Source organism: Scyliorhinus torazame, chromosome 15 (genome assembly GCF_047496885.1).
Source record: "Scyliorhinus torazame isolate Kashiwa2021f chromosome 15, sScyTor2.1, whole genome shotgun sequence".
Lineage (NCBI taxonomy): Eukaryota > Metazoa > Chordata > Chondrichthyes > Carcharhiniformes > Scyliorhinidae > Scyliorhinus > Scyliorhinus torazame.
The window spans coordinates 125,292,917-125,318,961 of NC_092721.1; the positions used below are offsets into that span (position 1 = coordinate 125,292,917).

At 44.6% G+C, this 26,045-nt stretch overlaps 1 protein-coding gene across 1 annotated transcript in view; it reads left to right on the forward strand.

The window, feature by feature from the left end:
* LOC140391798 (high-affinity choline transporter 1-like) overlaps nt 1–26,045 on the forward strand; it is a 267,954-nt gene that overhangs the window by 133,676 nt on the left and 108,233 nt on the right. The window lies entirely within an intron of this gene.

The window sequence follows — 26,045 nt, forward strand, 5'->3', positions numbered from 1 at the left end:
AGAGAAGGCGAGCCGGCTGCTGGCCCAACAACTTAGGACGAGGGGGGCAGCGAGAGAGATCGGAGGGGTTAGAGACGAGGAGGGAAAGATGGAACGGGGAGCGGAGAGGGTGAACGGGGTGTTTAAGGTATTTTACGAGAGGCTATATAAGGCTCAACCCCCGGAAGGGAAAGAGGGAATGATGCGTTTCCTAGACCAGCTGGAGTTCCCGAAGGTTGAGGAACAGGAGATGACAGGACTGGAGCGCAGATTGAGGTGGAGGAGGTGGTAAAAGGAATTGGGAACATGCAGGCAGGGAAGGACCCGGGACCGGATGGGTTCCCGGTGGAGTTCTATAGGAAATACGTGGACCTGCTGGCCCCACTTCTGACGAGAACCTTTAATGAGGCTAGGGAAAGGGGGACACTACCCCCGACGATGTCGGAGGCGACGATATCGCTGATCCTGAAAAGAGACAAAGACCCGCTGCAGTGCGGGTCATACAGGCCTATTTCCCTCTTGAACGTAGATGCCAAGCTTTTGGCCAAGGTGATGGCGACGAGGATAGAGGACTGTGTCCCTGGGGTGGTGCATGATGATCAAACGGGGTTTGTTAAAGGGAGGCAATTGAATGCTAATATACGGAGGCTGCTGGGGGTGATGATGATGCCCCCACCGGACGGGAGGTGGAGATAGTGGTGGCGATGGATGCAGAGAAAGCATTTGATAGAGTGGAGTGGGACTACCTGTGGGAAGTACTGAGGAGATTTGGATTTGGAGAGGGGTTCATTAGATGGGTTCAGCTCCTGTACAGGGCCCCGGTGGCAAGTGTGATTATAAATAGGCAACGATCTGACCACTTCCGACTATATAGGGGTACAAGACAGGGATGTCCCCTGTCCCCGTTACTGTTTGCGTTGGCAATTGAGCCACTGGCCATAGCGCTGAGGGGCTCCAGGAAGTGGAGGGGGATACTTAGAGGAGGAGAAGAGAATCGGGTGTCATTATACGCGGATGATTTGTTGTTGTATGTCGCGGACCCAGTGGAGGGGATGCCTGAGATAATGCAGACACTCAGGGAGTTTGGAGAATTTTCAGGATATAAATTGAATATGGGGAAGAGTGAATTGTTTGTGATGCACCCCAAGGAACAGGGCAGGAATAGACGATTTACCGTTGAGGAGGGTAAGAAGAGATTTCCGGTATTTAGGGATCCAGGTGGCCAGGAATTGGGGAACCTTGCATAAGCTTAACTTGGCACGACTGGTAGAGCAGATGGAAGAGGACTTTAGGAGGTGGGACATGGCGCCCCTGTCATTGGCGGGCAGGGTGCAGGCGGTTAAAATGGTGGTTCTTCCAAGGTTTCTTTTTGTGTTCCAGTGCCTCCTTGTACTGATTACAAAGGCCTTTTTTAAAAAGGTGGACAAGAGTATTATGAGCTTTGTGTGGGCTGGAAAGACCCCAAGAGTAAAGAGGGGGTTCCTGCAGCGCAGTAGGGACAGAGGGGGACTGGCACTGCCGAGTCTATGTGATTATTATTGGGCCGCCAACGTGTCAATGATATGTAAGTGGATGAGAGAAGGGGAAGGAGCAGCGTGGAAAAGACTGGAGATGGCGTCCTGTAGGGGAACTAGCCTAAAAGCACTGGCGACGGCGCCGTTGCCGTTCTCCCTGAAAAAATACACCACAAACCCAGTGGTGGTGGCAACTCTGAAAATTTGGGGGCAGTGGACACGACATAAGGGAGTGACGGGTGCCTCAGTGTGGTCCCCGATAAGGAACAATCATAGGTTCGTCCCGGGAAGGATAGATGGGGGATTTAAATCTTGGCAGCGAGCAGGAATTGCGAAATTGAAGGACTTGTTCTTAGACAGGACGTTCGCGAGTCTGGGAGCACTGACAAAAATATATGGGCTGCCACCTGGGAATGCATTTCGCTATATGCAAGTGAGGGCGTTTGTGAGGCAACAGGTGAGGGAATTTCCGCAGCTCCCGGCACAAGAGATCCAGGACAGAGTGATTTTGGGGGCATGGGTGGGTGATGGTAGGGTGTCAGATATATATAGGGAAATGAGAGACGAGGGGGAGACGATGGTGGAGGAGCTGAAGGGAAAATGGGAGGAGGAGCTGGGGGAAGAGATTGAGGAGGGGCTGTGGGCAGATGCCCTAAGTAGGGTAAACTCTTCGTCCTCGTGTGCCAGGCTCAGCCTGATACAATTTAAGGTTCTACACAGGGCGCATATGACTGGGGCAAGGCTGAGTAGATTTTTTGGAGTGGAGGATAGGTGCGGGAGATGCGCGGGAAGCCCGGCAAACCACACCCACATGTTCTGGTCATGTCCGGTATTGCATGGGTTCTGGGTGGGTGTGGCAAAGGTGATTTCAAAGGTGGTGGGGGTCCAGGTCGAACCAAGCTGGGGGTTGGCTATATTTGGGGTTGCAGATGAGCCGGGAGTGCAGGAGGCGAGAGAGGCCGATGTTTTGGCCTTTGCGTCCCTAGTAGCCCGGCGAAGGATTCTACTTATGTGGAAAGAAGCTAAACCCCCGGGCGTGGAGGACTGGATAAACGACATGGCAGGGTTCATAAAATTGGAGCGGATAAAGTCCGCACTAAGAGGTTTGGCTCAAGGGTTCACCAGGCGGTGGCAATCGTTCCTCGACTATCTCGCAGAGCGATAAGGGAAAATAGGAAAGGTAGCAGCAGCAGCCCAGGGGGGAGGGGGGGGGGGGGGGGGGGGTGGTGGGAGGACTCATTTGGGTCCTCAGGGGTTTTATGTGTGTGATTATATATATTAGTTATTTATATTAGATTTTACGAAGTTACTATTTTAGTTACTATTTCTGTTGTTTCTTATTTTGTTGTTGGCAGTTGCCGTTAGTTAGCATATTATTTATTTAAAAAACGATCAATGTATATATTATTACAAAGTTGTAAAATGGGAAATTTTTGTTTTTGTTTGATCGAAAAACTTTAATAAAATATATTAAAAAAAATATATATATGGATGTGAAAGTATTGGCTAAGTTTTTGGCGGGGGGGATGGAGGATTGTGTCCCGGGGCTGGTTGCAGAAGATCAAACAATCTTCATGGAGGACAGGCAGCTCGCGAGTAATATAAGACTGATGTTGAATGTAGTGATGAATCCGTCGGGGGCTCTGGTACTGGAGGTGGTGGTGACCATGGGTGCGGCATTTGATTGGGTGGAGTGGCAGTATTTGTCCTAGGATTTGAGAAGGTTTGCGTTTAGGCCGAGATTTGTGGTATGGGTGTGGTTACTGTATGTGGCACCAAGGGCGAGTGTGAAGACGAATAGTATGAGTTTGCGAAGCTTTGACTTACACAGGGGTACGAGGCAGAGGTGCCCACTGTCGCTGTTGCTGTTTGCGATGGCCATAGAGCCATTGGCGATGGCTCTTACGGGATTGAGGGAGTGGCAGGGGATTATGAGGGGACAGTGGGAGCATCGGGTGTCGCTCTATGCCGATGACCTGTTGCTTCGGATCCGCTGGAGAGTATGGGAAGGATTGTGGGCCTGTTGGAGAGGTTTGGAGGTATATCCTTGTTTAAGGGCGGGGCGCCCAAAGTTTAGTCCAAAGTTTCTTGACTCGGAAGCTTGTGACATCAGTCAGTCTTGTGAAGCTGATTTGACTCTAATGGTGCCATTTTCGACTTTAGTGTTCCAGCTTTCCCTTAAATACGCAAAGTTAAACTTATATTCAGCAGCAGGCAGGAACCCTCATACGTGTTACTTAAAGCAGTCAACAGGAAGTGTTAACCACCCAGGGCCACCTGGAAGCAATTTTCTTATCTCTTATCTTACCGAGGAAAAGTATGTGTGTCATCTCTAAATTAATAAGAAGGTGCCACTGAAATGCGCTACCTCTTTTAGGCACCCTTGCAGCTGGAGAACAGGGTGAGGATTGTACGGTCAGTGTCTCTGGATTGGATTGGATTGGATTTGTTTATTGTCACGTGTACCGAGGTACAGTGAAAAGTATTTTTCTGCGAGCAGCTCAACAGATCATGAAGTACATGAGAAGAAAAGGGAATAAAAGAAAATACATAATAGGGCAACACAACATATAAATGTAACTACATAAGCACTGGCATCGGATGAAGCATACAGGGTGTAGTGTTAATGAAGTCAGTCCATAAGAGGGTCATTTAGGAGTCTGGTGACAGTGAGGAAAAAGATGTTTTTGAGTCTGTTCGTGCGTGTTCTCAGACTTCTGTATCTCCCGCCCAATGGAAGAAGTTGGAAGAGTGAGTAAGCCGGGTGGGAGGGATCTTTGATTATACTGCCCGCTTTCCCCAGGCAGCGGGAGGTGTAGATGGAGTCAATGGATGGGAGGCACGTTCGTGTGATGGACTGGGCGGTGTTCACGACTCTCAGAAGTTTCTTGCGGTCCTGGGCCGAGCAGTTGCCATACCAGGCTCTGAAGATGATCATGGCTGCGAATTCCCCAAGGATGGTACCTCAGCAATCTTAGTAATCCGCTGGAAGCCAGAATGCTGAACCGCTGTGAAATCTGGTACCCTGAACCATGATGACAGCTCTCTGAGCCTGTGCTTCCACTATGTGGTATTGTGGCCCCCTTAAGGGGCGATACTTTGTGGGCACGTGACAGGCTCTGAGCCCATGGCGATGGAGCTCGCAAATGTTAGCCTGTCAGGTGTTTGGGCATGGATCTGGATGTTGGGGTTTGGTCAGCGTTAGCCTGGGAGTCGTGGGAACAAGGTCTGTGCAGTAGTTGTAATGTGTTGTGTGCATCATTCTTCTAAGTTAAATAAATCGCTGTTGTGATTAAATACTGCCTCATCACTTGCCTCGCAATATAACATTGGCAATGAGAATAAATCAAGCCCCAGTCGAAGGTAACTTGTCAAAATTTGGAGGGAGAATGGGGGAAAAGAGTGGTCTCTCAGAATGCTGAAAAGGTAAAAGGTCACCAGCATGACCTTTTATAGCCATGCCACTATTTTGGAACATTGGTCTGTTTTGGCCCGGAGTTGAAAGTTGGGGCCAGTATGTACATCTACAGAGGCTCCGGACTACATGCCCTTTGATCATTTGGTGCAACTAAGGAGGGACCATTCCAACCCCCGACCCTCCATCATTACGCAGCAGCCACTGTGGTGTGCCATATCTTTGCCATTCACAGCCTATGTGAGGTGACTGTCTCAGACAATGGTACTGGCTCACAGCTGAAGAGTTTCAACCCTTCATTAAGTCCAATGGAATCCAGCACATAGGAGCAGCCCTCTGTCATCCCACATCAAATGGGCTGGCTGAAAGAACTGTCAAAACTTTCAAAGCATCAATGAAAAAAATTAGCTAATTGGTCACAACTGCTTCATTTAGCGGACTTCTTGCTCTTGTACAATTAAACTCCACATACCACAACTGGGGTCAGCCTGGCTGAGTTGTTAATGGGCCGGCGACTCGGGACTCAGCTTGACTTAATTTTTCCAAATTTGTCAGAGAGAGTGGAGGCTAAGAAAACCTCACAGAAAGGCCACCACATTACAGCCAAGAAGGAGGACAGGTCGTTCCAAACAGAAGATATAGTGTACATGTGGAACTTTGGTGGAGGATCAGAATGGTTACCTTGGAGAGTTTTTGCCAGGACTGGGCCATTACCCTATGTCATAGACCTACAGGGCCGAGAAGCAAGAAAACATGCTGATCATTTCAGAAGGACAGAAACTGTCACCCCCACAATGGGGCGGATCGACCCAATCTCAGCTGCCAGTATACAATTTGCTGGGATGGTGGTGTTAGAACTGAGATCTACTCCAGGGGAATCATCAGGGGCCACAGAAGGAGTTGAAGAGGTACTGCACCTATTACGGACTCTATCAATTTGCCAGCTCTTGCTGTAGACTCAGATGCCTCCAATCTGGAAGAGCCAGTTGGCAAGTTGAGACTTTCGGCAAGAGTTAGGAAGTCATCTGATAGACTTACCTTATGGACTTTGTTTTGACCTCACTTACTATAACTCTCTTTGTCTGTATATAACTGTAAGATTTTATGTTTTTGTATTTCAAGGATCTGTAAGGAACTTACAGAGGAATGTGGTAGCGTGGTCCCTTCAAGGGGTGATACTTCGTGGGCCACGTGACAGGCCTTGAGCCCACGGGGATGACGTGCACGAACGTTAGCCTTTCAGGTGTATAAATGCAGATCTGGCTGTTGGGGTTTGGTCAGACTTAGCCTGGGAATCGTGGGAACAAGGTCTGTGTAATAGTTGTACTGTTTTGTGTATGCAGTTCTTCTTAGTTAAATAAATCACTATTGTGATTGAACACTTCCTCGTCACGTGCCTCATAATACAACATACTGGAGCACTCACACAGTGGGAGGATTCTGCTTGTGCTGCAATGAAAGCTGAGGCATTGGCCACCAGGTGCCGCACCTTCATTGAAAATGTTCACATGGAGTTGGCCTCCGCTTCCATGGGCTCTGAGAAGCCCTGTGCCAAGTTTGTGCCTGACCCTCCATGCTTCTTGACACTTTCTGACAGACCTTTCAATACACCAAATCAAATATTCAACAGCAAGAGTTAACCGTGTGGGCACTGTGAACGTCTTACATGGCTTTAATGTTTCCCTTGTCCGGTTGACCGAAACTGAACATAGTACTCAAGGTGCAGTGGCCAGAACTATAGACAGTTTTACTATGCGCTATCTCACCGGTGTGTTTGAAGGTGTGGAGGCACATAAAATCCAACGTGTGGACTGCCCAATGCCTATTGTTGTGGGCCAGGGTTTAGAGAACCCCAAAGTGTATCATGGAGTTCACCTGACCCACAACTTTTAATAGAGTGTGGTTATGGGGAGCACACGGGCCTACTTTAAAGGTGTGATGCACCAGAGGTCCACAGTACTTTTAAATTAAAACAATGTTTATTTATGAAACCAGTTTAACACTTTATAAACCCACAGTAAACATCTTAACAACTATCAACACCAATCATCCCCACAGATACAATATTCTATAAGTAACCCTTAATCTTTCCTTGCAACATCCTTAAGACAAAAGACCTTTTTTAACACAGTGATCAGGTTTAAATTCTCTACTGAGATCAGTTATCACTTTAAATCACCCAAATGATCTGGAGACAGTCTTTAGATTGCAAAGAGATCCTTATACAGCTGTTTGCTTTTCCTGCAGCTATCCAGCTCTCAAACCGAAACTAAAAACACACTGTAGCTGCCTGCTCAAAAACAAAAGTGAAAGACAGACAGCCTAGCTCCACCCACACTCTGACATCACTGCAGCTATCTAACCAACAACCATTTCTTAAAGGTACACCCACTACAGCTATTTGATAATCACCCATTTCTTAGAGATGGGTGATTATCATGATGGGCACATGGCACCTCACCCCAAGAAAAAAAAAACTATCAACTTCAAGATGGTTTCATTTTTCACCTTTTCACTTTCCTTTAAGAAATATGGACAGAAGGGCAGCACGGTGGCGCAGTGGTAGCACTGCAGTCTCACGGCGCTGAGGTCCCAGGTTCGATCCCGGCTCTGAGTCATTGTCCGTGTAGAGTTTGCACATTCTCCCCATGTTTGCGTGGGTTTCGCCCCCACAACCCAAAGACGTGCAAGGTAGGTGGATTGAACACGCTACATTGCCCCTTAATTGGAAAAAATGAATTGGGTACTCTAAATTTATTTTTTAAAAATAAATATGGACAGTGAATATACGTTGTTTATTGGAACAAAACAAAACATGCAAACATTTAATAATAACACAGTCCATTTTAGTTCTTCTTCCTCCAACTGGAATCCTTCTAGATTGACAGTTTCTTTGGACAAGAAGGTCGCTGCACAATGCATCCATTTTTCTACACCTCGGCATTTCTCTTTAAAGTCAGATACTTTAGTTCAATCTGATCACAGAGTCCCTTGTAATTCTCCAACACAGGAGCATTGGTTATCATAGCTTTCAGGCAGTCAAATGCCTGTTGAAACTCCGTTGTCCACTGAAATTTTCGACGTTTCTTCAGCAAGTCCATCAGTGGAGCAACCACACTGCTAAAATTTGGCACAAATGTTCGATCAAATCCACTCATGCCAAGAAATCACATTATTTCCCTTCGTCTCGAGGGTATTGGAAACTCCCCAATAACTTTTTTTTTCACATCCTGTGGGACCATTCGACCCTGTCCGATTGTATGACCAAGGAAAGTGACTTGGGCTTTTCCAAATTCACTTTTGGCTAGGTTTACCATCAAACCCGCCTCCTGAAGTTGATCGAATAACTCCATCAGATGTTTTAAATGTCCTTTCCATGTCTGGCTGAAAATTACCAAAAAGTCGATGTATACCGCACAATTGGGTAATCCTGAAACGACTTTGTTAGTTAACTGTTGAAATGTGGTTGGGCCGTTTTTCATGCCAAATGGCATAACTTTGAATTGATATATACCATCTGGAGTCACAAAAACTGAAATCTCCTTCGCCCTTTCTGATAAAGGTACCTGCCAGTAACCTTTCAGTAAACCCAATTTGGGAATAAAAGCTGATTGTCCCACCTTCTCAATGCAATCCTCCAAATATGGGATAGGATAAGGGTCTGTTCTTTAAACTGCATTAACCTTTCTATAGTCCGCACACAACTGTTGGGTACATCTGGATTAGGGACCATCACTATGGGTGAGATCCATTGGCTGCAACCCACTTCAATTATGCCATGTTTAAGCATATTTTCAATCTCTTTGTTCACCTGTGTCAATTTTAAAGGGTTAAGTCGATATGGATGTTGTTTAATTGGAACAGCATTTCCCACATCAACATCATGTATAACCATTTTAGTGCTTCCCAACGTATCTCCACAAGGTGCCCATGTGATATCAATAACTCTTTCAGGTCAGTCCGTTTTTCCTCTGGAAGGTAACTCAACAATTTATCCCAATTTTTAAGAACATCCTCGTTTTCAAATTTAATTCAGGTATGTCAAATTCAAAGTCATCTGGATTTGGTTTGTCACTTTGAGTTAGAATCATTAACACCCTCCTCCTTTTGCTTTCCTTCCCTTTCAAAGTACCTTTTAAGCAGAGTCACAGACACACTTGGTGAGTTTTCCTTCTATCTGGCGTTCTTACCACATAATTCGCCTCACTTAATTTGTTTTCAATCTGATAAAGTCCACAAAACCTTGCTTTTAAAGGTTCACCTACCAGTGGTAACAAAACTAAAGCTTTATCTCCACTGGCAAAACTACGAACTTTTGCTTTCTTGACCACTATCCGTTTCATCACATGTTATGCAGCTTTTAAATGTTGTCTAGCCAATTCACCTGCTCTATTTAATCATTCCCAACAATTTGACACGTAATCCAATAATATAAGTTCCGATTTCTCACTCACCAATTTTTCTTTAATCAATGTAAGTGGTCCTCTTACCTCATGACATAAAATTAGTTCAAAAGGACTGAATTTGGTTGACTCATTAGGTGCATTCCTAATTGCAAACAGTACGAATGGAATTCCTTTATCCCAATCCTCTGGATAATCGTGACAACAAGCCCTCAACATTGTCTTTAGTGTCTGATGCCACCTTTCTAATGCTCCCTGCGATTCTGGATGGTACGCAGTTGATTTAAATTGTTTTATTCCTAAGCTATCCATAATTTATTTGAATAACCTTGAGGTAAAATTTGATCCTTGATCCGATTGTATTTCTGTGGGTAGTCCATATCTAGTAAAGAATTTAAGTAACTCCTCCACAATCTTTTTAGCTGTAATATTGCATACTGGAATGGCCCCTGGAAACTGAGTAGACACACCCATTATAGTCAAAAGATATTGATTCCCACTTTTTGTTTCAGGAAGTGGTCTGACACAAGCCATTAAGCCCTTGTAAAAGGTTCCTCAAATGCTGGAATGGGTATTAAGGACACTGGTTTTATCACTGCTTGAGGTTTCCCTATCACTTCACATGTGTGACATGATCGACAAAATGTAACTACATCTTTATGTAGTCCAGGCCAATAAAAATGGTTTCGGATTTTAACTTGAGTTTTCCTTACTCCCAAATGACCTCCCACTGGTACCTCATGCGCTACTCGCAACACCTCCTTTCTATACCCTACCGGCAATACTACTTGATGAACGTCTGCCCACTTTTCATCCACCTGCATATGTAAAGGTCTCCATTTTCTCATCAAAACATCACCTTTACGATAATAACATTCTGGTATACATGCAGATTCCTCTTCCGTGTATGGTTTCTGATACATCCGTTTTATTTCTATATCTTTCTGTTGTAACTCCACCAATTTTCCTGAACTAAAAATATCCTCCTCATCCTCCACCTGTTCTTGGTCTTTTTCAACCATCTGATCATAAATCGTTTCTGATAATTGAACTTCAACTTTAACTTCACTCTTTGATTTCTCCTCTTGTCTTAACCTGTGACTTTGCGACCTTGTTACTACACTATCCAGAAAAATCCCAGGATATTCGTCCTTCAACACTTCAGTTGTCTGATTTTCCACTGGCTTATCAACCACTGTAGGCATCACTCCCACCTACGATCCAGCTATATCATTACCCAAGATAAACTGTATTCCTGGACAAGATAGTTTCTCTATTACTCCTACTACCACTTCACCACTCTTCATTGGACGTTCCAACCTTACCTTATATAATGGAATACTACTCTTCTCACCTTTCCTGGCAATATTCTTCCCAAACTACATAACTCCTCATCTCTTGCCATTAAAGATTGCCTTGCTCCCGTATCTCTTAAAATTGTGACTTCTTTACCTGCTCCTCCTGATACACATGAGTAACCTTTACCCACACAAGTAAATTATTTAAAGAGATCTGGCACCTTCTTATCAATCACCTCTTGACCAGGCTGTACAATCTTTTGCACCTCCTTCGCTTCACTTGGGCTTTCCTTTACCACTTTAACAAACCCGACTGTCTTGCCACATCAGCCTTCCCAGTGCGTCCCCTTCAACCACCAACACTGTGACTTTACATGGCCTAGTTTCTTACAGTGAAAACATTTGAAATGTTTCATTTCTTTTCCACTCTCCTGGATTTCCTTTTTAATCTGAGGCACACTCTCCTTATTATCTCCCATCAGATCTCCTTTCCCTCTACCACTTGAGTATTTCTCTTTTCCCCAGTTTCTATCCCTTACAGGCTAAAACTGATATCGGAAACCAAGCTTTGATTTATGAACTAATTCATAATCATCTGCCATTTCTGCTGCTAACCTCGCAGTTTTAACCCTATGCTGTTCCACATGAGTTCTCACTACATCAGGAATTGAATTTGTAAACTCCTCCAAAATATCATTTCTCTGAGAGCTTCATACGTTTGCTCTATTTTCAAAGCCCTCATCCACCTATCAAAATTACACTGTTTGATCCTTTCAAACTCCATGTATGTTTGACCAGATTCTTTCCTTAAATTTCTAAACCTTTGTCTGTAGGCTTCAGGCAACAGTTCATATGCACCTAAGATGGATTTGTTTACCTCCTTATGCATCCCAGATACCTCCTCTGATAGTGATGCAAACACTTCACTAGCCCTACCTACCAGCTTTGTTTGAATCAGTAATACCCACATGTCTAGTGGCCATTTCATTTATTTAGCTACCTTCTCAAATGAAATGAAAAAGGCTTCTACATCCTTCTCATCAAAGCTTGGCAATGCTTGGACATATTTAAATAGATCCCCACCAAGTCTTCAACTATGACGCTCTTTCTCCTTATCCTCATCATTATCCTCCAACTGTACCTTTCCTTTACACCCGCCAATTTTAACTGGCTGTCGTGTTTCATGAGCATTTACTGAAGTTCAAACTCTCTCTTTTTTTCTCTTTCCTCTCTCTCTTTTTCTTTTTGTTTTGCTAGGGCTATTCTTTCTTTTCTCCTTTCTTCTCTCTCCTTTTCTTTTTCCTCTCTATCTCTTTCTCTCTTTTTTTCTCTTTCCTCGCTATCATATTCAAGCTGCTTTAATTCTTTTTCATGTTCAGGTTGCATAATCTGCAACTGAATCTTTGCCATTTCCAATGAGTCAGACTGTATCTCAGGCAAATTTAAATGCTCAGCTACCGCGGTAATTACCTCTTCTTTTCACATGCTGTCAGGTAATGTTAACTGCAGTGTTTTTGCCAAATCTAAAAGCCTTTTTTAAGTCTCTGTTCGTAAGGTACTGCGTGTGACCTTCTCCAACCCCAAAAACTTCCAAGCCTCTGAAAGAGCCATGTCCACAACACACTCCCTCCTTAAACTGAAATACCACACCTGAAAGGCAACCACAAATATGTTCACCCCTCACTGTCTTTAAGTTCACTAAGCCACCCAATAGATAGACTTTCATCCCCCTTGAGCCCTCAATTTGTTATGGTCCAGGGTTCAGAGAACCCCAAAGTGTATCATGGAGTTCACCTGACCCACAACTTTTAATAGAGTGTGGTTATGCAGAGCACACGGGCCTACTTTACAGCAGTAGTGCAACAAAGAGTTAAAGTACTTTTAAATTAAAATAATGTTTATTTATGAAACTAGTTAACACTTTATAAACCCACAGTAAACATCTTAACAACTATCAACACCAATCATCCCCACAGATACAATATTCTATAAGTAACCCTTAATCTTTCCTTGCAACATCCATAAGACAAAAGACCCTTTTTAACACAGAGATCAGGTTTAAATTCTCCAATGAGAGAAGTTATCACTTTGAAATCACCCAAATGATCTGGAGATAGTCTTTAGATTGCAGAGATCTTTATACAGCTGCATGCTTTTCCTGCAGCTATCCAGCTCTCAAACCTAAACTAAAAACACACTGTAGCTGCCTGCTCAAAAACAAAAGTGAAAGACAGACAGCCTAGCTCCACCCACACTTTGACATCACTGCAGCTATCTGACCAACACCCATTTCTTAAAGGTACACCCACTACAGCTATTCGATAAACACCCATTTCTTAAAGGTACTCGCACATGACACTATCTGCCCACTTCTGAGATTTTACCAGCTGTAGGGTTGGTGTTGGGCAGCCTACCCACCTGTGGGCAGCGGTTTGTACAATCCTTTTCTTAAGTATCCCAGTCAGAAACTCCAGACTCTGTTTCAGAGGTTTACGTTTAAATTCTAAAGGGAATTTTCCACTCTCGCCAATGGCAGGAATCACGCTGGGCAGGGGCGCTAAATTTGGTCTAAAATAAAAGTCAGCATCCCGCCAGTGCAAAATTAGTTTGGAAATTTGTTCTCCTGACTTTGATGGTGGGTTAAAGGGTCACGTTTACCCCAATTTATGATAACCACCGGTTTGCCCCTGGGAGTATGGATGGGAGGTTCCGGGTATGGCGGAGAGCGGGGATTGAGAGGGTGGAGGATGTGTTCATAGAGAGGAGCTTTCCGAGTATGAGTGCTCTGGAGGAAAAGTTTGGATTGGTGAGGGGAAACAAATTCAGATATTTGCAGGTGCGGGACTTCCTTCGTAAACAGGTGGCAACCTTCCCGCTCCTAGCGCTGAGGAGGATTCAGGATAGTGTAATTTCCAAAGGGTGGGTAGGAGAGGGGAGCATCTTGGATATCTATAAAGAGCTTATGGGGTCGGAGGAGACGCAGACCGAGGAGCTGAAGCGAAAGTGGGAGGAGGAGCTGGGAGGTGAGATAGAGGATGGGTTATGGGCAGACGCGTTGAGTAGAGTCAACGCGTCCGCATCATGTGCCAGACTCAGCCTGATACAATTTAAGGTTGTGCACCGGGCTCACATGACAGTGGCCCGGATGAGCAGATTCTTCGGGGTGGAGGACAGGTGCGCAAAATGTGAGGGAGGTCCGGCGAACCATGTCCACATGTTTTGGACGTATCCAAAGCTTAGCGGATTTTGGCAAGGGTTTGCGGACGTCTTGTCCAAGGTTTTAAAAACAAGGGTGGCGCTGGGTCCAGAGGTGGCAGTTTTCGGGGTGTCGGAGGATCCGGGAATCCAGGCGGAAAGAGAGGCAGACATTCTGGCCTTTGCTTCCCTGGTAGACCGGAGACGGATACTTTTGGCATGGAGGGACCCAAAGCCCCCGAAGTCGGAGATCTGGCTATCGGACATAGCTAGCTTTGTATGGAGAAAATTAAGTTCGCCCTGAGAGGTTCATTGTTAGGGAGGTGGCAACCGTTCGTCGACTTCCTTGCGGAAAATTAATTGTCAGCAGACAATACCTCAGTGAAATGTTTATTTTTAAAAAAGGGTCACGTTTCCTAGCAAGCTAGGTCAGGAACCACATTTGCATTCATTTATACTGTATTTCATGAATGCTTATTAAAAGACCAACCCACCAGAATTTACGTTCCCCCTCCAAATTAAGTGCCCCAAATTTGAAAATTAGACTGGTCTGATTTACGACCAGTGAGCTTCAGTTCATTCCCAATTTGGAGGTCAGCAGATGCCGCTTTAGCCTTCTCGAGTCCCCAAAGTGATTTTGCATGTTGCCTCGAGAATGGGAGGGGTCTGGTCAACAAATGGCATGTGGACATCAACGTGGAAGGTTTCAGGAGGAGAACAGAAATAGCCTCATGAACAATCATGGGGTCAAGGGTAACAGAGGGAGGCTGGATATTGACATGAAGAATGGGAGTTAGGAGGAAGTGAATATGGAGGACAATGGGAGGGACTTGGTGAGTGAAAGGGGGAAGCTAGAAGCTGGTCTCACTTACAAATGTTGAGACCACTTTTTTTGCAATTGCTGAACAATGATGCAGTTTTAAAAAACCTGAAGAACATAGATAGGGGAGGGGTCTCAAGGAGTGTGGAAGTAGTCCAGCTAAGCAATTTAGGGCTGATTGAAGGGGCACCCTATAAAGTTCCCATTAAAACTTTGGTTCAGCTGAGTGGTCTCGTCGATTGTCGAATGCACAACGAACAAGTTTGGCCCCATTATGAATGATCACATTCAGGCAAGAATCCACTAGATTTAGGTTCTACATTGCACTTGGTCTTAATTGGCATCTGATCCTTACAGTGGCATGTGAAAATGGATGTACGGGTAACAATCAAAGGCCACAGCTGCTGTACAGAAACAATATGCACCCTACAAGACTTCATGTCCCCAGTGTACGGATCATGGTATTCAAGGCACCATGCTGGCAGTCCCAGATGTTGCTGAGGAAGGACAAAATCCACAAAGACGTTTAGTGCAACCAAGGGTCTCCAGCAGATACAGCTCAGACATGGAGGTGAGCGAAAGACAATGCTGTAGGTGCCTTCACTTGTTTAGGGATGTGGTAGCTCATATTTGCCATCTTTTTATGAGGAACCCAAGTTGCAAGGACTTGGAGGACATCCCAGCCAGCTGCTTTGAAGGTTACTACTGCACTGAGCATTTTTGCCAGCAGGTCTTTCCAGGGCTCCAGAGGACCTTGACACAATATCACAATTGATGACAAACAAATGCATCAAGGAAGTGACATATGCCCTTTTCAGTACAGATCACCATTACGTGCAGTTCCACATGGGTTTCACAAGCCAGGCTTCCAAAGCTGCTGGATTCGCTGTGATATCACTTTCCACCCTTGTGCCATTGACTGCACATATGTGGCCTTGAGAGACTCATTATTGGAAAAGGATTTCATTCTCTGAACACTTAGCTAATTTGTGTTAATAGAAAGTAGCTCCAGCATGTTTGTGCTAGGTACTCAAGGAGCTCATATGACTTCTTTTTAAATTCACTCCCAAATGCCACAGTTGGGCACTTAGAGGGTTGGCTCTTCGATGACAAGGAGACATAGCTAATGATAACCATTGTTCAGGCACAAAGTTCATCTGGGGAGAGAAACAATGCTCCACATTCTGCCACAAGGCCTTGACTAGAGCTAACTATTGGTCTCCTGAAGATGTATTCCTGATATTTGGACTGATCAGGTGAGGCTCTCCGATGCTCACTATAGAGTCTCTTCTGCAACATCTTTATTTACTGTGCCCTACACAACCTGGTGCTGCAAAGGGAGGATTTGTTATCAGAGGGAGACATTGAAGAGCTAGTTGTCTCCTCTGATGTGGAGGATTTAGAATGGGATGGCACTGAAGAGGGCGAGGATTCCAACAAACCATATGAAGATGTCATTGCATGGGCACAAGGTGGCAGACTGTCTGTGACAATCTCATAGCTACAAGGTACCAGGAGGAATATGGTGAAGATAAGTTTTCACAATCTACGTTCTCTTCAACATTCAATGCAGTGGGCACAACCATACTTTCATTCTCAACATGAATGTGTCAGGAATCTCACAATGATCACAGGAGCAGCATAAGTCACCTTCTGCCCTAACCATCCTTGGAAGGCATAGTAGTCTTGGCAACATGTTGTTGCTGTGGAATGTGATTATCACTTCAAAAAAAACACTTTCTTCAGCAACTCCACAGAGTTTGGTCCTTTCAGCCATGGTGTCAACAAGTCGGTTAGCATGACAGCTTTCAAGCAGCTAAAATCACAAGCACTCATGGATGCACTCATATCAGTCTGACAGCAGCTTAACAAGGCAAAAAAAAATCATCAATGGTTAATGCTTGACCACCTCAAGAGGGAGCAGCATCTGGTGAACATCATCTCTCCAATTTCCTGTTCTTATGGATGAATAATGCAGGGGCATCATGATATTGATTTGGACATCAAGGTGCAGTTTCCTGAAATTCTTATACCATGCACCCAAAGCTGCAAATTGTGTTTGCATTGTCCTCACAGAAAATACCTCACCAGAACCATGGTTTGATCAGTTACAAACACTCAGGATGCTGTATTCATCCAAAGCCTGCAAAGCTTCTGCCCTGGATAACCTTACCACTAGGGAGAAAAATGGCCCATTCTGTATGACAGACTTATTTCCTTCATAGACCCTGCTGAGGACTGAGGAGATGTGCAAAAGCCTTACTTACAGAGCATGACATGTCTTGACAAAGGTCCAGCTCACAAAGGATAATCCTTTCTATGTACCCGAAGTCAGACAATGAATTCCATATCGAGTTGCATACAGACGGATCACATAAAGTACCATTAGGCAGTCGTCCAGGAGCACAGTAAAATCCTAAAAAGGTGAAGAGATTACTTCATCAAGATGAGCATATACCTCTCATATCACACACTAATTCCCCTTTTGCATATATTTGTAATGTTCCCGAATGATCCTAGACTTCCACCATTCAGAGTCAAGCATGAGAGTGAAAACTAAGCATGAAGTAACATTCAGCCTGAAGTGAGCCATGAAAACCTACAGTGCGTGATGATGGATACTACTTTTTGCAAAAACACAAACTTCATAAAATAAATACCATTGCTAAGTACACTTTGGTGAAACAATTATAACCTTTGTTGCAGCAAACACTTGTGCTATCCGCAAACAACAGACATGAGTGCAATAGCATTAGGATAATTACTAACCTTGATAAGCAATTCTTCTGAGTGGAAATAACATCTACCTGAAATTCAAAGGTTGGCGGTGTATTAACCACCAAATATCATTGTCACATATGATGTGCATTTGGTGATGGCGCAGGTGCACAAATAAAGGCTACTCACTTTGGTGAGATTGTGTAAGAATTAAGACAACTGAGCATCCATGCGGGAGTTAATTGTGGGTGAGGGGAAGGGTACATTTTGACCTTTGAATGAAAGCAGGACCTTGAATCACAACAGGTAGCCACTGAATTTCTAAGACTTGGAGATGCATTGATGCAAAATATATGTTCAAAATTGAAAAGTGTATACATTAAGTGAACATCCGTGCCATCAGTCGGCATTTAAACCTTCTTTAATTTTTTACCCCCATCGCCATATCTTGATGCAGCCCTGACAGTCACAGAGGTGGACTGGCCTGCTGACTACTCAGCCCTGTTGTCTGAGATGATTTTGGTAGACGTTCTTTGGCAGACCCTGCTACTGGTCTCCTGCTCTGGGGCAGGTGCACTCACCTCAGCCAGCTCTCCTGGAGTTGATAGGGTAACTGGAAGAGGGCAGTTGGAATGGCAGAACACCATTGAAATGTCCTGGTTGGATGACTCCTGAATGCTTTGCTGGGGCTCCTCCTCCCTTTGCCTGCCCAATGGTCCCTCTCTGACTTTATGAGGAGTAGGGACATCTGGAGGGAGGTCAAAATGTCCCTTCCCCCTCTCACCTAGCCACTGCTGGATCGCACCCAAGACTAGAACAATGGTGTTAAGGTCCGAGCACAAATCCAGCAAAAACTGCTGGACCTGTGTCTCCAAGTTGGCTGCCTCCCTTCTAATATGTCTTTGATGCACTTGCATGCCAGTGTCACAACATCAGACAGAACATGAGTGACTCCTCCATCCTTCGTTCCAGTCGGCTATGGCCTCTGACAACTTTGCCTGATATTCTCCTACTTGGCTCTCCATCTCTGGGGCTCTAACCCTTTGACTGCCTTCTGAGACTGTGACTTTGGAATGTCTAGACGTTTAATTTATCCTGAGAGAGCAAATTCATCCTTTAGCAGCACTGCAACACGGTCCTTTTTTGTTTCCACAGATGCTAACTTCCCTGACGATCTCAACCCAGGCCTGTGTGGTCAGGCGGAGGACCTCCACTCCCGCCTTTCCTGGTTGACCTGGAGGAGAAGCCCAGGGAAGTGTTGCTGATTCATAGTGCTGATGGTTTTTGGCGCAATGGATTACCTGACTGACAGAACACCTGGGCTGCAGTGAGTAATTTCCTGTGTGGGTGCCATTTAAAAATGGTGCCAAGACCTTCAACCCCATGAGGTGTGAGGTGGGGTGGATGAATTATTGCCAGCCCTGCCATGAGATTCGCCAAGCACCTTGCTGATGCATAATTAATAAGTGGAAGATCCTGTTTGTTCAGCCAACTTGCCAGCAGGAATCACATTAATGTCATCACACTTACTCTCCAGAATGAACATTCCACCCTACGTTACCATCTGTAAGCAGAATTGCCAATACCACAAGACCTGTGGCCTTGATGCTTTCGTGTGGGCCTGAGAATCTATAGTCTCAGCAAATGTCAAACTTGCAAATTAGCTTGAAGGGCTAATGTGCTTTAGCATATTCTGAAACCTGACTCATAGACTAGCCAAGTAACAGCCTGACATGGTCATACTCATGAAATCATAACTTACAGACAATATCCAGGACAACACCACCATCATCCCTGATCAATAGCACCATTATTGACTGAGCTTGGTGAGTCCTATAAAATATAACTGCCAGACTGGTTCTTTTCAAGCAAGAAGGAATAAACAAGAGAGAAAAAACGATTTTACCTCCGTCTTCACAAATTTACCTTCATAAATGTATCTGTCCATGACAGTATCAGTAAGAGTGACCACCACACAATCCTTGTTGGAGACAAAGTCCTGTCTTCATATTGAGGAGACCCTCCGTTGTGTTGTGTGGCACTACCACGGTTCTAAATGGGATAGATTTTGAAAAACTGGTTATCCATGAGATGTTAAAGGCTGTGAGCAGCAGCAGAATTGTAGACAACCACATTCTATACAATCATCACCCTGTATATACCCCCTCTACCATAGAATCGTAAAATCACTAGAGTGCACCATTCAGCCCATCAAGTCTGCACTGACACTCCGAAAGAGCACCCTAACCAGGTGCCTGCCCTATCCCTGCAACGCCAACCAACCCGCTCACCCCTGGACACTAAGAGGCAATTTAGCAATGCCAATCCACCTAACCGGCACAACTTTTGACTGTGGGAGGAAACCTGAGCACCCAGAGGAAACCCATGCAGACAGAGCGAGAAAGTGCAAACTCCACACAGTCACTCAAGGCCGGTATTGAACCAGCCACAGTGAGGCAGCAGTGCTAACAATTGTGCCACTGTGCCACCCTACCATTACTATCAAACTCGGGGATCAACACTGGTTCAAAGAGGAGTGCAGGAAGGAAAGCCAGAAGCAGTACCAGACATACCAAACATGAGGAGGCAACCTGGTGAAGCTACAACACAGGACTATTTGCATGTCAAATAGCAGAAGCAGTATACGATAGGCAGAGTTAAGGGATCAGATCTTTGCAGTCCTGCCACATCTAGTCTTGAATGATGGTGGACCATTAAGCCTCAAACAGAAGGTGGAGACTCCATGAATAATTCCATCCTTAATGGTGGGGAAGCCCAGATCATCTGTGCAAAAGACTACGCTGAAGCATTTTCAACAAACTTCTCCCTAAAGGACCAAATGGGTGATTCATCTTGGTCTTCTACTGAGGTCCCCAACATCACAGTCTTCAGCCAATGCAATTCATTCCATCTGATGCTAAGAAATAACTGAAAGTACTGAATATGGAAAAGGTTATGGGTGCTGACAACATTCTGGCAATAGTACTGAAGACTTGTGTTCCAGCACTTGCCGCACCCCATGCCAAGCTGTTCCAATACAGCTACAACACTGGTATCTGCCCACAAAAATCAGGACAAATCCAACCCGGTCAATTACCACCTCCTCAGTTTATTCTCCTTCTTCAGAAAAGTGATGGAAGGAGTAATCAACAGTGCTATCTAATGGGACTTGCGGGGGCTGGTTTAGCTCAGTTGGCTGGACGGCTGGTTCGTGATGCAGAGCACTGTGAGGGTTCAATTCCCGTACCAGCTGGGTTATTCATGAAGGCTCTACCTTCTCAATCTTGCCCCTCGCCTGAGGTGTGGTGATTCTCTGGTTAAATCACCACCAGTTAGCTCTCCCCCTCAAAGGGAAAAGCAGCCTATAGTCATCTGGGACTATGGCAACTTTACCTTTATCTTAGCAACATTACTCTCACTGGTGCTCAGTTTGCATTCTGCCAGGACCACTCACGTCCTGACCTTGGTCTGAGTAACTGTCCTTTACATCTATGTAGCATTTGACCAAGTGAGACATCAAGGAGACTGAGCAAAACTGAAGTCAATGGGAATTGGGAGAAAACTCTCCACTGATTGGAGTCATAACTTGTACAAAGGAAGATGGTTGTGGTTCTTCGAGGTGGATCATCTCAGTTCATGCCCGTTGTGTCCTAGTCGGAACCATCCATCATAAGATCAGAGTGCAGATGTTCATGGATGATTGCACAATGTCCATTAACATTCGCGACTCCTCAAATCCTCAGATGGTGTACATGTCCACCTGCAGCAGGTCTTGGACATTACGCAAGCTTGGGCTGATAAGTGACAAATAACATTCACACCACAGAAATGTCAGCTAGTGACCATCTCCAACAAGAGGCCTTATAATTTCTGAATCCTCCATTATCAACATCCTGGGGTGACTATTGCTCAGAAACTGAACTGGACCTGCTATATAGATACTGTGGTTACAAGAGCAGGTCAGACACTAGGAATTCTGCAGAAGCTAACTTGCCCTCAGCCTCCCCAAAACCTGTCTACCATTTACAAGGCACAAATCGGGTGAGTGATGGAATCTTCTCCATTTCCCTGGATGAGTACAGCTCCAAGAAGCTGGGCACCATGCAGTACAAATAAATCCACATGATTGGCACCCCATTCACCACCTTCAGCATTCACTCACTTCACCATCACCAAGTAATGGTAGCAGTGTGCACCATCTACAAGATGCACTCACCCAGGCTGCTTCAACTACACCTTCCAAACCCATCTAGAAGGACAATGGCAGCAGATGCATGGAACCACCTGCAGGTTCCCTTCAAGTCGCATACCAAAATGACTTGTAACTGGATTACTGTTCCTTCACTGTCGCTGGGTCCAAATCCTGGAATTTCCTCCCAGCACTGAGGGTTCACCAATACCATACAGATTACATCAACTCAAGAAGGCACTACATTCTCAATTGGGGATGGGCAATAAATGCTGGCCTAGCCAGCGATGCCCACACCCATGAACAAATATATTTTAAAAATCAGATGGTTGGAATTATAGAGCTCAAAAGACCATGAGGCAGGGCAAATATGAAATTAATTTAAATCAAATAGCTATACTTGTGGTTCTAAAAAAACTGGTAGATTCAGAAGCACGTGGTGAAGATGGGTACACTATGCCACATTACTCCTTTCCAATAGATTATTCGAACTTTGCTGACTAGCAAATTCTGAAATTAATCAGCAATAAACCTGCAACGGGAGTTCTCATCTTTTATATTTTATTTACATCATTGATGACTGAAAACTCCCTTTTTCTTGCCTTAGCTATATAAATAAACAAGGACTTGTTGAATTTTAACCTCCCTTGCTCTTAACCATTAAAAGTTTGGTCAATTACGCCACCAGATAAACCTACTAATGCACTCCTAGTTCTGGTCCCTGGCATTGACCTCTGCTGGTCATACTTCAGTGAAACCATTCCAAATAACATGTGAATGTTTACAAGAATACATGAGTGAGTAAACTCCATTATCGCAAGATGATATGGAAATTGAGAAACATTATCAGAGACAGATGTTTCTATTAGACTTAATTTCTGAAACAGGTGTGTTCTCTCGATTTAATCCTTTGTACATAGAACATAGAAAATACAGCACAGAACAGGCCCTTCGGCCCACGATGTTGTGCCGAACCTTTGTCCTAGATTAATCATAGATTATCATTGAATTTACAGTGCAGAAGGAGGCCATTCGGCCCCTCGAGTCTGCACCGGCTCCCGGAAAGAGCACCCCACCCAAACCCAACACCCTCACCCAACACCAAGGGCAATTTGGACATTAAGGGCAATTTATCATTGGCCAATTCACCTAACCTGCACATCTTTGGATTGTGGGAGGAAACCGGAGCACCCGGAGGAAACCCACGCAGACACGGGGAGGACGTGCAGACTCCGCACAGTCAGTGACCCAAGCCGGAATCGAACCTGGGACCCTGGAGCTGTGAAGCAATTGTGCTATCCACAATGCTACCGTGCTGCCCTTGAGAACAAATAAATCTACACTATATCATTTAACCGTAATCCATGTACCTATCCAATAGCTGCTTGAAGGTCCCTAATGTTTCCGACTCAACTACTTCCACAGGCAGTGCATTCCATGCCCCCACTACTTTCTGGGTAAAGAACCTACCTCTGATATCCCTCCTATATCTTCCACCTTTCACCTTAAATTTATGTCCCCTTGTAATGGTTTGTTCCACCCGGGGAAAAAGTCTCTGACTGTCTACTCTATCTATTCCCCTGATCATCTTATAAACCTCTATCAAGTCGCCCCTCATCCTTCTCCGTTCTAATGAGAAAAGGCCTAGCACCCTCAACCTTTCCTCGTAAGACCTACTCTCCATTCCAGGCAACATCCTGGTAAATCTTCTTTGCACCTTTTCCAAAGCTTCCACATCCTTCCTAAAATGAGGCGACCAGAACTGTACACAGTACTCCAAATGTGGCCTTACCAAAGTTTTGTACAGCTGCATCATCACCTCACGGCTCTTAAATTCAATCCCTCTGTTAATGAACGCGAGCACACCATAGGCCTTCTTCACAGCTCTATCCACTTGAGTGGCAACTTTCAAAGATGTATGAACATAGACCCCAAGATCTCTCTGCTCCTCCACATTGCCAAGAACTCTACCGTTAACCCTGTATTCCGCATTCATATTTGTCCTTCCAAAATGGACAACCTCACACTTTTCAGGGTTAAACTCCATCTGCCACTTCTCAGCCCAGCTCTGCATCCTATCTATGTCTCTTTGCAGCCGACAACAGCCCTCCTTACTATCCACAACTCCACCAATCTTCGTATCGTCTGCAAATTTACTGACCCACCCTTCAACTCCCTCATCCAAGTCATTAATGAAAAGCACAAACAGCAGAGGACCCAGAACTGATCCCTGCGGTACGCCACTGGTAACTGGGATCCAGGCTGAATATTTGCCATCCACCACCACTCTCTGACTTCTATCGGTTAGCCAGTTCGTTATCCAACTGGCCAAATTTCCCACTATCCCATGCCTCCTTACTTTCTGCATAAGCCTACCATGGGGAACTTTATCAAATTTTGTAATGAAATTTTCGAACAGCAACATTTTAATATAAATTATATGGAGTTTCTCATATGCTAAACAGTCAGAAATCTTTAAATGTGACTTTTGCACGGGCAGCAAGGTGGCGCAATGGGTTAGCACTGTGGCCTCACGGCGCCGAGGTCCCAGGTTCGGTCCCGGCTCTGGGTCACTGTCCGAATGAAGTTTACACATTCTCCCCGTGTTTGCGTGGGCGTTTCCCCCATAACCCAAAAATGTGCAAGCTAGGTGGATTGGCCATGCTAAACTACCCCTTAATTGGAAAAAATGAATTGGGTAATCTAAATTTTTTTTAAAAATGTGACTTTTGCCCTCCAACATATTTTATGTAAACATGCTCTTTGCATCATAGTAACCTTACGTGAGATTGAAAATTTCTGCATTCTATGTTTATATTTTAATGATTTTCTTTTTGGAAAAGGCTTATAGCAAGTAGTGAAGCAGTTACTCTGCGTAAAACAGCTTTGCAACATGTCGTACTTTTCTACGAAACCATTAAATTTAGGTAATTTTTAAAAAGATATTATAGCATCACATGACAATTAAAAATGTCATATACCAGATTTCAACATACATATTTTCTAAATGTTGCAGAACGTTGGATAACTTTTAAAAAAAATTAGAGTACCCAATTCTTTTTTTCCAACTGAGGGGCAATTTAGCAGGGCTAAGCCAGCTACGCTGCACATCTTTGTGTTGTGGGGGTGAGACCAATGCAGAATGTGCAAACTTCATATGGACAGTAACCCGGGGCTGGGATTGAACCCAGGTCCTCGGTGCCGTGAGGCAGCAGTGCTAACCACTGCACCACTGCGCCGCCCTCGATAAAATTGGTTTTAACATTCTCACCTGATACCTGTCGTATTCCACAGCTAAAAAAGAATCTTTTGTGGATGGAATTTGAGTCACTCAGTTCTGAAAAAAACCATGGAGCACATTTAATTTTGCAATATGATTGTACCATTACATCAAAAAGTCATTAGAAATAGGAGCAGGAATAGGCCATTTATCCCATTCAACCTGCTCCGACATTCAAAATAATCATGGCTAATCTGATTGTGACCTTAACTCCACTTTCCTGCCTGCCCTCATAACCTTTGACTCGCTTGTGAATCAAAAATACGTCTAACTCAGCCTTGAATGTGGAAGAGAATTTGAAAGACTAACAACCCTTTGAAAGAAGAATTGTTTGCTTATCTGCATCTTAAATGAGAGACCCCTTATTGTTAAACAGTGTCCCCGTAATTCTAGAATCCCTCATGGGTGCAAACATGCTTTCAGTGTCTAGCCTATCCTACCCTCTCAAAATCATACATGTTTCAATAAAATTAACGCTCATTTTCCCACATAATATTTCATCTACCAAATTTATGCCCAGTCAACTAATCTTTGCAGATTCTTTGTATCTTTCTCACAACTTGCTTTCCCACCTATCTTTATATCAAAGTCAAATTTACAGGTCATTAATTCCAAGTCATTAGTATAGATCATAAATAGCTGAGGCACCAGTACGCACCCAAGTGACATAATGATATTATAGAGACACCAGTAACAGCATTAAAGAACAAAGAACAAAGGACAAAGAAATGTACAGCACAGGAACAGGCCCTTCAGCCCTCCAAGCCCGTGCCGACCATGCTGCCCGACTAAACTACAATCTTCTACACTTCCTGGGTCCGTATCCCTCTATTCCCATCCTATTCATGTGTTTGTCAAGATGCCCCTTAAATATCACTATCGTCCCTGCTTCCACCACCTCCTCCGGTAGCGGGTTCCAGGCACCCGCTACCCTCTGTGTAAAAAACTTGCCTTGTACATCTACTCTAAACCTTGCCCCTCTCACCTTAAACCTATGCCCCCTAGTAATAGACCCCTCTACCCTGGGGAAAAGCCTCTGACTATCCACTCTGTCTATGCCCCTCATAATTTTGTAGACCTCTATCAGGTCGCCCCTCAACCTCCGTCGTTCCAGTGAGAACAAACCGAGTTTATTCAACCGCTCCTCATAGCTAATGCTCTCCATACCAGGCAACATTCTGGTAAATCTCTTCTGCACCCTCTCTAAAGCATCCACGTCCTTATGGTAGTGTGG